This window comes from Ascidiella aspersa, chromosome 8 (assembly GCF_963924565.1).
Source record: "Ascidiella aspersa chromosome 8, kaAscAspe10.2, whole genome shotgun sequence".
In the NCBI taxonomy this organism is placed as follows: domain Eukaryota; kingdom Metazoa; phylum Chordata; class Ascidiacea; order Phlebobranchia; family Ascidiidae; genus Ascidiella; species Ascidiella aspersa.
The window spans coordinates 22,909,558-22,926,181 of NC_139454.1; positions in this window are offsets into that span (position 1 = coordinate 22,909,558).

Sequence of the window (16,624 nt, forward strand, 5' to 3'; positions counted from 1 at the left end):
AATTCTAACCAGTGGTTATTAAACTTAGCTTGAGGCACGATAAGAAAATCAAAGCAAATTTGTGACACACTACCTATTTAACAATGATACCGTTAGTTCAAATCAGTTTGAATTTGAATACGCGGCAACGCATTAAGAAAATGCTATAATGTTATTAAGTATTAAAAACGGCACATTTGACAAAATACGCTTAAACGTCTCAAAAGGCTACCTGTATCAAAATTTTCGACTTTTTTATACGTCTATAACAGTTACAACAATCTCTGAAATCTCAAAACTGCCAAAAACCTGTCTTCAATCGATCTACTTATGCCGGTGATAACAAAAAAACGCAGACCATCTGAACTGACAAAAGCGGCGGGTATTTTTGCCACTGACTAAAAACAAACAAGGCGAAAAAACCTTCGAACTCAGTTTGTCTGCATAATGGTCTGGTATTTTATAACCGCTTGCTTCGTTGCTATTTCGAGTGTACCGATGCGACCTGTCCCAATCACGCGACATTCTGCGAACACAATATTTTAAGCAATTTAGACCAACCTTACACAAGATTTCGGGTCAATTCGGCTAAGACTAAGGGATGTACACATTTTCCCGGTAATATGGAAAGCACTGTGCGATATATTTTTAGTTTTTACGTCATAAAAACTAAAATATCAGTAATTTTTAGTAAATAGCGATTTCACGTTGGTCGTTAGGGTTTGCTGTGATAAAGATTGACCTTCCAGCAGTTGAAATATTGTTTTCTAGGCACAGTTTTTGCCTTAGTGTTGTTTCGGAACGGCACGGATATTACACTTGTATGATCATTATATTAGAACAGCTTTGTTGACTATTGTTTGCATTTTATGGTCCGTTAACTTTGCCATGCTTCGATAAGAGTGTAGCTTAAATTGTATTACAGCTGACCAGCGTTTGTTTTTGCAAAATTCGTACAAAATATCCTATGATTCCAAAGCGATTAACTGACTTAAACGTTTCCAGTAAACAACAAACATTTGAAAACTGTACGGTAGCATGACCAAAATCTAAAGCTAAACAGTCACAAACTCTTGTAGGCTACTAGTATAATCCAAACATTCGTAAACTCCAAGGTAGTTCAAGCAAAACCAAACAGTCGCAAACTTCAGTAGGTCTTCAAGCAAAACACAAATAGTCACTAACACTAAGCACTGGAGGCAATTTTAAGCAACTTCTGACTCCAAATCCGCAACTATTCGCCCAATCAAGTGTGCAATGCGCAAAAATATCGCTCAGAAGGTCGCTTTCTAAAAGCAGCACGGGCGCAAAAGCGACCTCGACCATACAACGGGAAAACACTGCACTAGAAACTAATGCATTTTAGCCGGCGGCGATACTGTCCGTTGCACTGCACAACAGCCGTACAAGAGCCACGAATTCTCAGTTGCAGAATCGATTTATCGATATCCTGGCATTCTTAGGGCTCCTAAAGCGCACTTGGAAACGTTCACCAAAACGCAAAATGCGAACTGCCTATCGCCGACTTACGTCAAATGGTGCTTAATTGGTTTATCGACCACGGAGTGTTGAATTGTCCCCAAGCTGCGTTATGTTGCTATAGCTTGCCTGATTGGCCAAGTTATTTGCGTTGCGAAAGGGTAGTTTTACATGAGCATTTAAGCGCGCGTTGGAATCGAATCAGAAATCGGCCAAACTGGAACGGTTTCTATTTCGGTGAGCGTTAATTAATCGACAGAAGGTGTGCGAAAAGCAACGGAGGCTGGGAATAAAGGCTACTGCGAAACTCGTGATTGGATCTTTGCCGGTCAAAGAAAAACCTTGACAACTAGCGGAATCGATACCATTCGCCGCGGACCAGGTCGAATTCTGGGTTATTCCAACATCAGTTTTTTTCGACCATTTTTGAGCCACGGAACACTTATGCATTAAAGTAATTCTGCGCAACACGGAATGAAAGTTTTTTATACTGCATGAAAATTAGCAAAATAACAACATTGGAGCATAATGGCTGGAGGATGTAATAAGGCGCAGTAAGCATATCAAAGCCCATACAGAAGTATCTAGCATTTTGAAGGTTTCAGGTATAAATCGATGGTATTCGATGGTCAGGTATAAATCGATGGCTCTCTATAAATCTGTGAGTCTCGAATGGTAAAAGGTAGTTACCACCAGATTTCCTGTCGACGACAAAATACTGACCATAAAAATCACGAAAAATTAGAGAAAGAATAAGTTTTGCTCGATTATTTGTACGTTAAAGGTTTTTCAACCCTGAAACAAAACGCTTTAATTCCAAACAGATGATTGCGTTTTATGTAAAAATTAAAAAAAAATATCTAAAAAACACAAGCGTGGGGTGAGATTACATTTCCAGTTTTTACCGGTTATTCTTGAACAAGGTGGGATTTCGAAACTGTAGCACTATAGGTAATCTGGACTGTAGGGCTCTTGAGAGAGAGAGACGAATAAAATCAATTATTTAAGGCGCAAAAGCGAAAGGGCTCCCCGATCTACATCAGACAAATGTAGCGCATTTGAAGGGCCTAAGCAGCATGAGTTCACAAGATTCCGTGAGATCACAAAACTTACGCAATATGAAAGAGTGTAAGGTTTCGTTGATACGCCAGAGAATCCAGAGATGCACATAGCGACCTGGTTAAGCTATAATCCACAAAACTCAAAGCAGTCAAACGAGTCGGCAAATTGACTGTTTCTTCATATAAACTGCTGTTATTTGTCATCCGTGTGGTGTACAAAATTATTTAAATAAAAGAAATCATGAACAATGTAAAGAGAAAACACGACATCTTAATAAAAATAATAGTTTTGTTTTATTGCTTAACAACAAAACTTAAAGTTTAAAACACGAGTAAGACTAGGATCAGACATTTTCTTCCGGAGTTTAAAACTTTCGCCTCTACTGGCATCGCCAGTTTCTTAATTCGAATGAACTTAATGTTCATATACGCGACAGCGGAACAGTGATTGACAAGCAGAAACTTGCTGCCAATGGTTTGGGATCCCATAAAGATACGGCCTTTTATATATATTGTCATTGCTTAGGTCGCTACAAGCTAAAAAGGTTTACGAACCACTGCTTTACACCAACTAAACCGAACCGATTTTTTTCGGTTTGTTTTGCTTTAAAAGCGAAGCGTTTGTTACGTCATCAATCGCAGATGCTAATTTTGCAGCCGGCACTGTCCGAAGGGGCGACGGAGCAACGGAACAGTCAATAAGTCAAAAAGCAGGTTGCTCAGGGACTCGAAGGGCTGCGTCGCTATACCGATCGATGAAAATTTAATAAGAAACGATCGAAAGGCAGTGGGAAACGTCATCTCGCTAATGAAAAGTGCGCATTGGAGCGACTTATGCAAATGGCCAAGGCAGGTCAAATAGCTGTATTGCAAATCCCCTGAGAAGTTACTTTTTTATGTTTTGCTAATAATGCGACAGTCGAAACTAGAGAGATGGACCGATATATGAATCAGTTTACCGTCATTATATTCCACGCTTACCGTAATATCGGTATCGGTAATTTCGGGTTCAAAGTTTTTTGGGGTATTTTACTTTAGAAGTAATACATGGTTTTCCTGAAAAACAAATTCTAAACTTGCAAATTTGTGATTTGCCTTCATTTTCATTACTGACTGATTTAACATAGTGTTTAGTTGACAGTGTTAAACCAAAATCGTGCAAAGATGAAATACAAAAAAAAATTGTACTATTAAATAGCTAGATAAACTGAACAATTTTTGCGTGTATTTTAATTAGTGTAAATGATTGCCATTTTCAAGGTATATAAAATATCAGTTATCATTATTGGTCTAAAAAAGAAAATCGGTCGATGGTTAAGTCGAAACAGCTGCGTTCAAAGTAACCGATAGTTACTGAAGTCAATCAAAAATATTTGGGTAAAATTTAGTGGCATCCAAAAAAAAAAAGAAGATTCAACACCTTGCGAAAACTTCATGCGACACTTCATTGATATATTATTCTAAATAGACTCAGGTAGATTTCGACCAGCACCTGTGGCAAACAAATAATTACTTGTCGAAAAATAGACTCATTTTGTATCAGTACGGCCTACCAGCAATAATTATTTTACCGGGCGCCGTTCCTTTTCCCAAAACATTGAACGAATACTTATTTTTACCACTGCGCAAACTTACTTTCAGCACTTTCAGCACTTTCTGCAACGCCATAAGAAAACACTGAGTATAATCTCGCTATACCGGCGATTCGAATCGGAAACAGTCGCTGACCAGACGGTTCGGACAACGTAGAATGGGAAAAGCGAAGAAAGGCAAAAGCATCTGTCACTGACCCTCGCTAGCAATGCCAATTAAGACGACCAATCAGCGGCCTTAGAGACCGCCGACTGATCAATATTCATTGATCTTCTTTGCCGCAGCGCAACAATGCTGCTGTAAAGGCAGTCTCTAATATAAAAGGAAAAATACTTAAAACTGGACTGCTGGACTGCTGGACTGCTGGACTGCTGGACTGCTGGACTGCTGGACTGCTGGACTGCTGGACTGCTGGACTGCTGGACTGCTGGACTGCTGGACTGCTGGACTGCTGGACTGCTGGACTGCTGGACTGCTGGACTGCTGGACTGCTGGACTGCTGGACTGCTGGATCACAGCGCGTTGGCCGGTTAATCTACAGCAGTGACTTTTGCTAGTTTTAAGCGAAACCATTTTTTACAATTTTACTAAAACCCAAATTGGAAAAAAAAAACTAGGTTTAACTAAAGATTGGGTAGAAATACTTAGATTTTATGGTTGTCAACGTTCAGGGGGTAATTTTTTTTAAATAAGTCAAGACAAAACTTGACGTCATAAAACCTATAACCTTTAGAGAATTGTTGTTACTTGTCAAACTTGTCCGCAAATGTGCAACTGAAGTGGAGTGTAAATACATTCAAGAAGACGGCGGTAAAGCGCATTTTAAAAATAAAGTTTTTTTAGGGCGTCATGCCTATTTAAACTAAGTCAACTCAAACCATTTTTCGCGAAATTTATTGATGCTGCTAGAACGTCTTAGCCCATTTTTATAAAATTGTTTTAGCCCGGGGGTTCTTAATCTTTTTTGTATGTTTTACCCTTTTAACAAAGATAAATATCAGATTTACCCCCAATAGATAAAGTAGTGCTTATTTATTAAAAAACAAACGTAACAATTACATCAGTTTTCAGTGCGACGGTTTTCCTTTTTTGGCAACGAGTTGTTCAATGTCTGGTAAAGCAGTAGATTATGCTCAACGAATATCAAATTCGTGGTGTGTTGAAGAAAACGGAACCAAAATATTAACAGCTTAAATACCTATCGTTGGATGGATTTACCCCCTAAAACTAGGAAATTTACCCCCTGGGGGCCCCCTGGGGTAAATTTACCCCAGGTTAAGTAAGGCTGTTTTAACCGTAGGGCGTCGTAAACATCAAAAACAGAAGTTTGGGCAACTTGAACGTTTCAAAAAAGGCGTCGGGTGCTTTGTGCGAATCAATTACATCGTTATAGGGGACTCAAAATTAGCGAAAAGATTTCGGTATCGAACTATAAACATTTGCTCGAACCGGAACTCTTTTTCTTCAACGAACGCAAAAAAAAGCCATAAGTGACGCACGTGGTCGCGCAAATAAAGGCGTTTGAGATTTGGACTGGCATTGTGTAGGGGCGGCGTCAAGGAATGAAGACTGTTTGCGTTGTCAGGAAAGTTAAACAGAACCTGGCGCAGACGAAGCCAATGGTTTCGCCCAAAATAAACTCGTATCCGTGTAAGAACCGGATAACTTTGGCACAAAAGCCATTTAAATTCGCAGTTTTGAAGCTTCTGATGGCGGATCTGCAATAATGGCAAACAAAATTCACTTTTCACCCCAAGCGTCAATTCGGCATATATAGATGTCCTAAACCTAAACACTCGTCAAAAGGCATTTATGTGTAGCAAAGTGATTAAATATTAGTAAAACCTTCAAGACAGCGCCATAGAAACAAAAAGTTAACATATTTTTTTTTTGTTTACTAAAACAAGATAATCGTATTACCGCCGAAATTCAAAAGAAAAGCTTCATTTTTTTAATTACCAAGATTTACATCGAAGTAACGTATCGAGGTTTAATAGCTTCCGAGCAGGGTGTAATACAAACTTATCTCTTTCCTGAATACTCAAAAAAATCTCCATAATGTTGACGTGCTGTGGAGCATTACGTGCATCTCGAAAAATTAGAAATTCAAACAAAATTCAAACGCGGTCGGTTTTATTAAATAGGTAATTTTTTCCCGAAGTTTGAGCAGCAAACAGAAATATGCCCAGGAGATAACATTATCGATTGCAACACAAATATAGTGAGTATTCTTAGGTAACATTAATACTCTTTTGCTGAAAAAATTATGATTAAAACAGGCAATTTTAAGGTGGTGCATTTTAAACCTGTTAAGCTTTTGTATAGGCATTAAAACTACATCAAAGTGAAAGCTTTTTATTTAACGCTATCATACATGAATTTCACACGTTCTGTCGTTCGTATCGCTATTTCAAAGGCACTTCAATTATATAGTGGACATATGCGACGTCATAATGGCACGTGTTACGTCACCAATGGATTAGTTTCGCGACAATGGCCGAATACAATTCAGAACTCGAAAGAATTTGTCAGATAAGCCCTGGACAATGCGTCGAGGTTAAGAATAACGGACGACGCAGAAAGAATGTTGCGTCGCTTCACATCCCAGTAATATTTACGGCGCCCGATCGAAAAAATGACGTCATAGAGTAGCGTGAAAGAGCTTTGTTCGGTGTAAGGGCGAAATACAACTTCCGCTTAAGCCTTAAGGCAAATTTATGACTGTATTCGAAGCAATTGCACACGGCTCACTTTTTTCGTGTGACTTACCTAACAACGAATATCGCAATAAAAAAAGAATAATATTTATTCATCGACTAACAACAACCTCGTCTAATGCGACACAACACACCCACTGGTTAAAGAGCACTGAACTACAACCTCTAGCCATTATATTTGTATTTATTTCAAATGTTTACAAAATGCTTTTGTATAGGCTTTGATATTTATTCTACGTCTAACTAAAACCTCCAGCCATTATCTTAAGATCTATTCCTGCTTCTGTATGGGCTTTGATATTCAGCCAATAGGTCGCGTCTCAAAATTGCATTGCTGTTTGATTTGGTTGGGTCATCGACTGCAGAAGTTCACATTCGTGGAGTTTTTGAAATGGTTCTGAGCAAAAGTTCTTTAAAATTTGGGAAAACTGTTGGACAAAAACGAAGAAATGGCTCATATTATTTAAATCCGCACAAATTTATGCGTCTGCCTTATGTTTTATTCGCTTACAAAAAATTCCGTGAAGAGAATTGGGTCTGCGAATACTTCGCTGTCAAACTTACGCTTTGTATTTGGGTCTCAGGGAAAACAGGTTAAAAAACGAAGTCTTGCCACAACCTTCAGCCATTGTGCTTCTTAACCTTTTACCAAGCAGCCTGGATTTACAGAGAAGTATTGAGTAAACAATTTGCATAAAAAGAAATCGATTTCAATTTAAATGCGAAAATGGTAGATCTACAACAGTGCATTTGCTTTGTAGGACTTTAAATTGATTTATACCAAAATAACACAAATAAATCAAATTGCCTGTTCGATATGGTTCTGGTTTAGCTTTGACTAAACCCATTTAAAAACTTAAAAGATTTCTTAAATTTTAAAAACACTGATTTAAAAAAAATGCTAATATTTAAACAAAAAATTAAAAATAAAAATCGTGAAAATGCTGTCATAACCCGAAATCATACTTTTTATTTGCTTATTAAAAGGTAGACTTAATCTGATTTTCTCGCGTTTTACAGCGTAACGATTTCCTAGAAACCCCAAAGGGGTACTACATTTTTAAAAGCTATTCTGATTCTAATCACAACAGCGTTTAACCAAAGGTTCTTGAAAAATGTTAATATCTTAAATACCTAATTTTAGCAAGCAAAAAATAACGCACCATGCCCAACAGTCGTTGAAAATGGTAGGTTTATAGTACATCAATGTAGTTAGCGTCTCGTTTGACAAATATAGGCGACCAACAAAACAGATATTGCCGTAAATTACTGTTGTACGGCCGTATGTTGTGCAGAAAATATTGATCGACAAACGTTACTGAACGACTAGTCTGCGCGCACAGCAACACAAAACATTGATTTAAATTCCATTTGGTTTTTGCTGCGTAATTAAAATGGCCTGCTTGCTGTATATATTTGAAACTTGATAATAAATTCATTTATTCAATCTTTCAAAGGCTTGAAACAGCTTTTATGGAATTGAACATAACACAAAAGTTCAACAAAGTTTTAAACAGAAAACCAAACAAAAAATAAAACTACCGCCAACGTTTTTCAAGTGACGCCTACAATGGACACAGTCGTTCTTTTATGACGTAATAAATATCTAGGAATCATTCTTCTACCAAAGGCCTTTAAAAACAGCAATAGGTAAGATATAATAGTTAGGCTTATAAATCGTCAATGAAGCGGTAATATTTTGAATAACGATAACTTCAGTTAACACATAGACAGTTTTAGAGAAATTTTCGTTTTAGGGGTTTAGTACGTCGTACAGAAACCAGAAAATTCGGCAAAATGCTATTCGTTTTAAATAAAACAAGTCATTGTGAAGACCACAAATTCTTGAGTTGGGATTACCAGATGTGCTCATTTAGAAGGATTTTGTTTCTTTTTTCTAATTAATGTTACTCTGGGGGTAGTGGTACAAATTATCCAACACGCTCTGACGAAATATTTAAACGTGAACTATTTAAACGCGATTTTAAGGCATAATATACTGAAAAGCGTTTTTTCCGGTGCTTAATTGTTTTATCCGCCGTTTCGTCTGCCTATCCAGGATGCTTTCATCAGGGAATGTAATAACTTTGTGTTGTTTTATTTTGTGTGGTGCTGTTACATTCCCTGATGAAGGCATCCTGGATAGGCAGCCGAAACGGCGGATAGACAAGCACCGGAAAAACTTCTTTTTTTAAGTATGTTTTAAATTATGACTTTCTTCAGTATTCAGGAAACGGTAATTAAGAGCTTTATACAAAAAGTATGATTTTTTCAGTATGAACCTTTCCTGCAGTCGAACTCAGAATAACGGAACAAAATCTCCCTTAACAGTTCGTCAATGTCGAGAGTACGCTACAGCGGCGGCATAATTTTATCGATAAACGCAGTGCTGATGAACATCTGATAGGTTTTCAACTGCTGTAAAGGATAAAGCTGCAGGAGCATGCAAAAAATCGTCGCGTTTTCTGCTGCCGTGGCCGCGTAGATGTGCGGACGGTGCTAGCTTTGAATTATTGATGACTAGTTACGTCTTACACACACCAACGTGATGCCGTGGCCAGTTTGGGTTATCGCTGGATAGATACAATTTTTTTAATACGATTGCAACCAGCAAAACTATACCAAGTCCTAAAAAAATCACCAAAGGTTTCCCTGGTTGGACATTTTTTACAGTCCGAAAAAAATCTTTTCTGGTAGATTTTCATGGTTCTTTATGTGGATTAATTTTTTTACTACCATATTTTTCATGAAAGTGGTTAGTGATGCAAATTCAATAAAATGATTGGTATACTTAGAAATCCTATGACAGCAAGTATTTTCTGCAAAAACTATGACTGATTTTTATAACCAATAAAATGAAATTTATTTTGTTTCAAGTTCAACGTTTAAAGTTCAATCATCAAGGTATAAAATATAAAATTTCGAGGATGGAACAAAATATGGCAAATTAATGGACAAATATCATACAAATGAGTCTCTTCATTTTGGAAAAAAAGCAGGCTTTTCCTAAAGGTTAATAAAACTACTCACTACTCATGCTGTCAAATAGGTGAAAAAAACTTGAAATAAACACAATGGTTTGGACCATGCAATTTTTCGGTATAGGATTTTTATTGTTCGTCAAAATGAAAATTCATTTTAAAGTGTTTTTCTTTTCTTAAAAAAGTTAAAATGGCCCACAAAGTATAAATATATTTTTAAATCTTAGGTAAATGGTAAATACATAGATTATAGATTGAAAAGAAACCCAAAGGTTAAAAAAGAGCTAAAACAACTTCATTCAATAGATAGATGATAAGTTTTTATAATGTCATATTCATTTTTCATTAAACTTCAACAGAAAAATTTAACATTAAAAATGGACAGTCATGTAGAAAATCACTGCTGTTATAATTCAATGATATCCAACAATTCTTATCTGTCATTGCAAGTAGTCGCCCAAATTTATCAGTATAAAATAAAATTTGATCACTCAATAATGAATTAAGGTAATTCTGCTATGGTTACAAAGCCCAGTAAAACAGTTGCTATTACCTGACAAAAATAAATTAACTTGACATCACTCTTTAAATTAATAATTTAAATGTAATTTTGACATAGCTGCTTATTTAATGAAAGAGCCCGTTCCAAAAGTGACAACAAGTGCCAAAATGCAATCTTAAATTGTAATAAAAGCTTAAAAAACAAAATATTTAAACAAAACTTTGCGTATACAACAATCCTAATTAAAATCTTTAACAAAATTTGAGCCGCGCAAAATGCTTAAAACAGTAACAAATACCTAAAAAAAACGCGGACAAATCAAAGGTAGAAAAAGTTTTAACTAAATCTTACAGAACATAATTTTTAAATCTTTTTGGGGGTTTAGCATCGTACCACTTTTTTACAGTAACGAAACAAGTTGTCAAAATTGAAAGTGCAAGGAAGAAATAAATACGGGAGAATAACTTTAATATTAACACTTGACAACCCTAACCCAAATGCTAACTTGCATCCTAACCCAAACAAATTTAGCAATATAAACACAGAATGAAAATGTGGTAGGATTCTACACTAGTGACAAACAATCTTATCATCCACAATAGGTGTAATATTTTGCTACAGAACTGTTGCAAAGCAAATCTTACAAACAAAACCATAATACCTTTGGTATTTGGCATACTTCCTGTTCAAATTAAGCTTTAAAATTCTATATGTTGATCATAATATTAAGGCAATATTAATGTATTAAGGCAATTTTATATAAAATGTGTTTTAAACTATCTTAAAAAATACCAAATGTTGATGGTCTGAAGTTTTCAAACTATATTATAGAGCTATTTTTATTTATACACATCTAGAAAAAATAGCAAGACTAAATATCTCACATAGCATCACTAATCTTTTGAGTCCAAAGCTGCTACACATTAAACTAATAAAAAAACTCAAAAAAATTGATTTACCTAGTGAGTGCTTAAAACGTAAGTCAAATAGATAGAAGTGTAATCAGTCCAAGTTTAAATTACCACCTAAACTGTTAAACGGTGAATACACCTTTGGTTGATCTTTTTTTAAGGATAATAACTTTTTGCCATTTTACCTTAATACCTGAACAAAACAAAAAACACAACCAGCCTTTTTGTTATCAAAAAAATTCCAGGTGAAACGATTTTTTGTTTGTTTGTTTAAAAATGGGTTACCTATTTATTGCCACCTAACGGTTGTTGTAATTTTTAAGTTTTCCGTTGGGTGTGCTAAAGAGCAATATGGCTCGTATCTCGTAATCTTGCCAAATGTGACTCTTACATTATGGTGCTGTTAAGGGTTTGTCATAATTAAGGATGTCCGATATATTATAAGAGCCGATACATGCTACCAAGTGGTAGTATCGGTACTAGGCTGGTATCGGTCACGATCCGATACCAAATTAACATAGCAATTTTAGCCGTAGTTTGCCAGCTTACGCAGAAACTTTCATTATGAAAAGTAAATTTCCCAGATAATAGTAGCCTAACAACTGAAGGTAGCTTACTTTACGCCAAGGCAAATTTTCGTTAACTTACCCTGGTGGAAAATGTCTTGGAACAATCGCGATAATTTCAGCCCAAAAAGTCGGGTATCAGAATAAACTGTCAAGTATCGGACATCCCTAGTCATAGTCACAATCATGAATCGGCGCAATAATTGTTATGAACTACAAACGAATGAAAAACGCATTGAGTTTTTTTGATTGCAACCAGGGATGTTCGATAATATGGGATCAAAGTGGATATCCGATACCAATCGGTACTTTGGTGGTTATTAACGCTAAATCAAATGTAGTCCTAATAACGCAGAAAAACTGGATAGTTTTTCTCTCCGCTGTCAAATGTGTCTACTTTGTAATCTAACACTAATTGAAATTACTCAAGGAAGAAGACGACACTATACGAGTATTTCTTGACTAGTTTAAGTGGCAGATTTCTGTTGATGACCTCAAAGAGCTAAAATAAACACGTTTGCTTTAAGTTTCGGCCCATTTATTCTGGATAGTTTTTCAAGCATAGTTATGACGTCACTTGGTATTGAATCGGAGGTTCTGTCCAGTTGAGAGTCAATCCTCTTGGGCCTGTTCAAACTTAAAACTTTGATTTGTGAGAGATGCAAGCGAGAGAAATGAAAAAGGCATTTTAGCATGCCGCGTTAATACAAGGGGATTACATAACACGGCCTACAGAGCAACAATATCTAAAGCGGAAATATATAATATCATACTGAAGGCCAACGAGTATTGTATACACGTATCGGTAAAGCATGACCTCCTTTACTCTTACTAAAACCCTAAACCTCAAAATAAACTCACCATCATAGTTTAATCTTGAAGATTTTTGACATCGTTTCATGGAGCTGAAACTTCCAAAACTCGATCAAAAGTAATAACAAAATATTACACACTAAAAAAAATCAAAAAATGTATTCGCCTAACCTTTACAACTGAATATATTCAAAGACGGCCTCAACAAAATATTAAAATAAGGGATACGTTGGGAATCAAATGAGAAACAATTATCATCGATTTACAAATATCCCAAAAACCAACTAAAAAAAAGACGACTGTTAAAATCAAATACATAGTACTATCTACACTGAAAATAATATAAAAAATCGAGGCAATAAGACCAAAACGTGTAGGAATAAGTCCTTAACTCGATTAAGGAAGGCCTTAAAAGCATTTAAATCTTGCGAACCTCAATATATCTAAAACAAGGAAGAAGTTATTCCAACGGGGGTCATCGACCATTTTGGTATCGGCGTTTGGGCGCCCTAGTTTGAAAGGCGCCGTTGGGGCGCCGCGGTTTCCACCTCTGATTGTTATGCTATTGTTTAGGGTCAGGGCCGAATAATGGATACGGGTTAAAATTTGGTTGGGTTAAAATTATTAGGGGGTTATTTTTTATGAAATTAGTGGTGGGATGAGTTTAGGTAAATGGATCTTATTCTTTTTAGTCAGGTTTCATTCCGACTATTCGGTATTAGTCATATTTGGGTCTTATTTCGAACTGTGCCTGAGTCTGACGGTGGTATTATTCTAATTTCGACTTTATTTGAGCCGAGATAAACCAGTGTTTCTTAACCCTTGAGTCGCGACCTAAAATTTTTCGCCGTTTAAAATCACCAGGTCGCCGACTGCAGTAGTTCAAATGGTTAGATACCGTGCAGCTGACTGGAAGGTCACTTGGACCCATCGCTGCTTCGGCCGTATCGCGCATGAACTTGTTTCTTCTTGTATTATATTTTGTGCATTTTAATTTCAGCGCCAACGGAAAATAAACATTACTTACTCACTTACATTTATTGAGTTGGGTACTGAGCTTGCACCAAAAATTAGGCAACTTTCGGAACACGTTCGAAGATATGGGTCATATTCCCCCAAATTCCAATTTATTAATGCCATTGTCTTTATTGTGTTGTGTTCACATTCAGCCTGCAAAACTTCCAGAAAGAGAATAAGCCCGCCTTTATTATTTAGGTCGCCGCAAAAAAAGTTAAAAAACACTAAAGCTAATGCGTTATTGCGTCAGTTGGTACAGCATGACTACTTTAACGGAGCTTCTTTATAACGGTAAACGATTCATAACAAAGCAGGTTTTTTCAACTTTTTGTTTTTTTAAAGCAATTTGATTCGTAATGCCGACATCAGCTTTATGGCCACCGTTAAAAATATCAAACCACATTGTAAGTTTCTCGTAAACAAAACGTCCGCTTTGGACGCGGAAGTTAGCTGGAATAAACGTTGTTATACGCACGTCGCACGCAGTATGGTTTATTTAAACTTTAAACGATTGATGAGCTGTTTTACAAAAAAGGGAGTGCGTATTAAAGACCGTAGCTCTTCTGCACTCTACTGTATAATAGGTCATATTGTTAAAAGCAATACTGGTATACTTCAACCTCTGAAAGAAGCAAAAACCTCAGATTTAAGGTAAGACTGTTTTTTACTTAGCTTACCTATTTGCCCTATGTAGGATTAATGTATTTCAAGCGGTTGTGCTTTTTGTTGAACTAATTCTAAACGTTCAAAATGATACTTACTTTCGGTGTACTTGTGTATGGGCTTTGATATTCTGACTACGTCCAACGTTAGGAGTTTTACTCATGTTTATTTATTTAAATTTACTGTACCGGAAAATCATAATCAATTGCTGCAGTTTTCTAGTAGCAACAATTTCGGATGCACATGTCAGTTGGTAATAACACGCATGCATAAGATATTTTAAAGTTTACATACGAAGCGAAATCTTTGAGCTATGTCCTTTAAAATTGAAACGGCGCACAAGGGTGTCGCGACGTACAGCTTAAGAACCTCTGGTTTATGTCAGCTGTTTTAGTCCAACAAGAGCCGTTGAATAAGCATATCTTAATGTACGTTTTCAAGGCGTTTAGCGAATGAAAACACCTTTTAATTTACAAACAATCCTAACTGTTTGAATAACAATCCTTGTGAAAAATAGCAGTGTTAAATTATTTTGATAAGACTGCAGTCCAAGTCAAGTCATTTGTAAAACAACTTAGGTTGAGTGTTTTGAATAAATTCAAAGTCAAGTCTCAATCTAAGTAATCAGTTGCTCAAGTCTGAGTCAATTCAATATTAAAGAAAGGCAACTTTAAGTGCACTTAGGTCATTGACTTAAAGCAGGTATGCCCAACCTTTTAGTTTAGCAGAATGGGCCGCATTGCCACTTTAAAAATTTTGATAGGCGGCAAAACCTATTAAATTAAATGGGTGACGTCATAAGTTACTTCATATCTTGACGTCATAAAATAACTTAACTTATAAACACCCGCTCTTCAAGAGTGAACTAGTGCGTAAATATGCAAGTAAATATCGGTCTTATCGCGGGTAGCGCGAAAAATTGAGTGTACATGCCGTACCATGTTATGGTACGACACCTTTGGGCAGATATATTTCCTTAAAAAGGTCCGCAAAAACACATTTGGTAAACACACATCTTGCTTAACAATGACGGGTGCGCAAGTGTTCGATGGATGTTGAAATAAGACATTAGACTCGATTATAGTCTTAAAAAATACAAGATTAGGCCTACATCAAACACTGCGAGTTCTACACGTTTTGATGGTGAAAACAAATGTTTTAAATAAAGACTACTGAAAGTGAGAATAAGTGGTGGGCCGCACGTAAACATCAGGCGGGCCGCAGGTTGGACATCCCTGGCTTAAAGGATATTGACTTAAGTCATTACAACACAAATAATAGTCACAATTTAGGGTAAATTATCGTGGTACGTGTTTCTGTTGTTTGTTTTATCTTAATAGAATTTACGTGTAGTTGTAATATTGCAAGTTAAGGGTATACGGAAACCAAAAGCCCTTACCCATAAAAAGCCATGATAGGTTTTGAAATTACCTTGAGAAAATATTTTTTCATTCGTTCATAAGGGAACGAGAAAGGTTATGCGTTTCGGTGCATAAGGATGGAGGTTGTAGTAAGACGTAGTAAGAATATTAAAGCCCATAGGCTACAGAAGTAGGTATCATTTTGGTCGCCTCGAATAACTCTTTATTTACTTTTAGCGATGTTGAAATGATAATAAGATGAATAAACATGATGTTAAAAATGATTAAAGAGATATTCGAAACGTTCAAAATAATTCCTACTTATGTATGGGCTTTGATATTCTTACTAAGTTTTACTGTTTTCTTTTGTTTCCACTGCATTGACAAAAACCGGGGAAATGTACGCTTTACAGTACCCTGTTTAACCCATTACCTTATGTTGTATTATCTAGTAAACTTTTTGGTGTATTTAACTTTTTTATCTCACAAGGAAAATCCCGCATTCCTCTAAAACAGGCTTTAAATCGTCTAACAACTAGTCCGAAAATGCCCAGTAATTAAAGGGGCACAACTATACCAAGCATTTTAGTTTAAAAGGGGCGCAACAATATCAGGCATTTTAGCTGATTTGTCTTATTAGCAATTCTAGTTAAAGTTCTTCTTTCGTTTGGTTGCATTTGTCGTTGCGTATTGTCCTAATAAACCAAGTGTCAGTTTTACATATGCCACAATTGAAATATATAAGCATTCATTGAAGAAATAGCAAACCCCTGATACGCGAGACGTGTTTACCCCAACGCCCAGCCAAAACTGCGTCGACTGGTTTAGCCTACGTGACTAGCCGCCGGTAGTTCGCGACTAGCCGCTTGTATAGAAGGTTCGCTTCCTCACGTACACAACTATAGTCTGCTGTTTATAAACCGACAACTTAAGGACAGCGCGTTAGAAAACAGAGCATGTCCTTGTAACAAACGTAGGTCA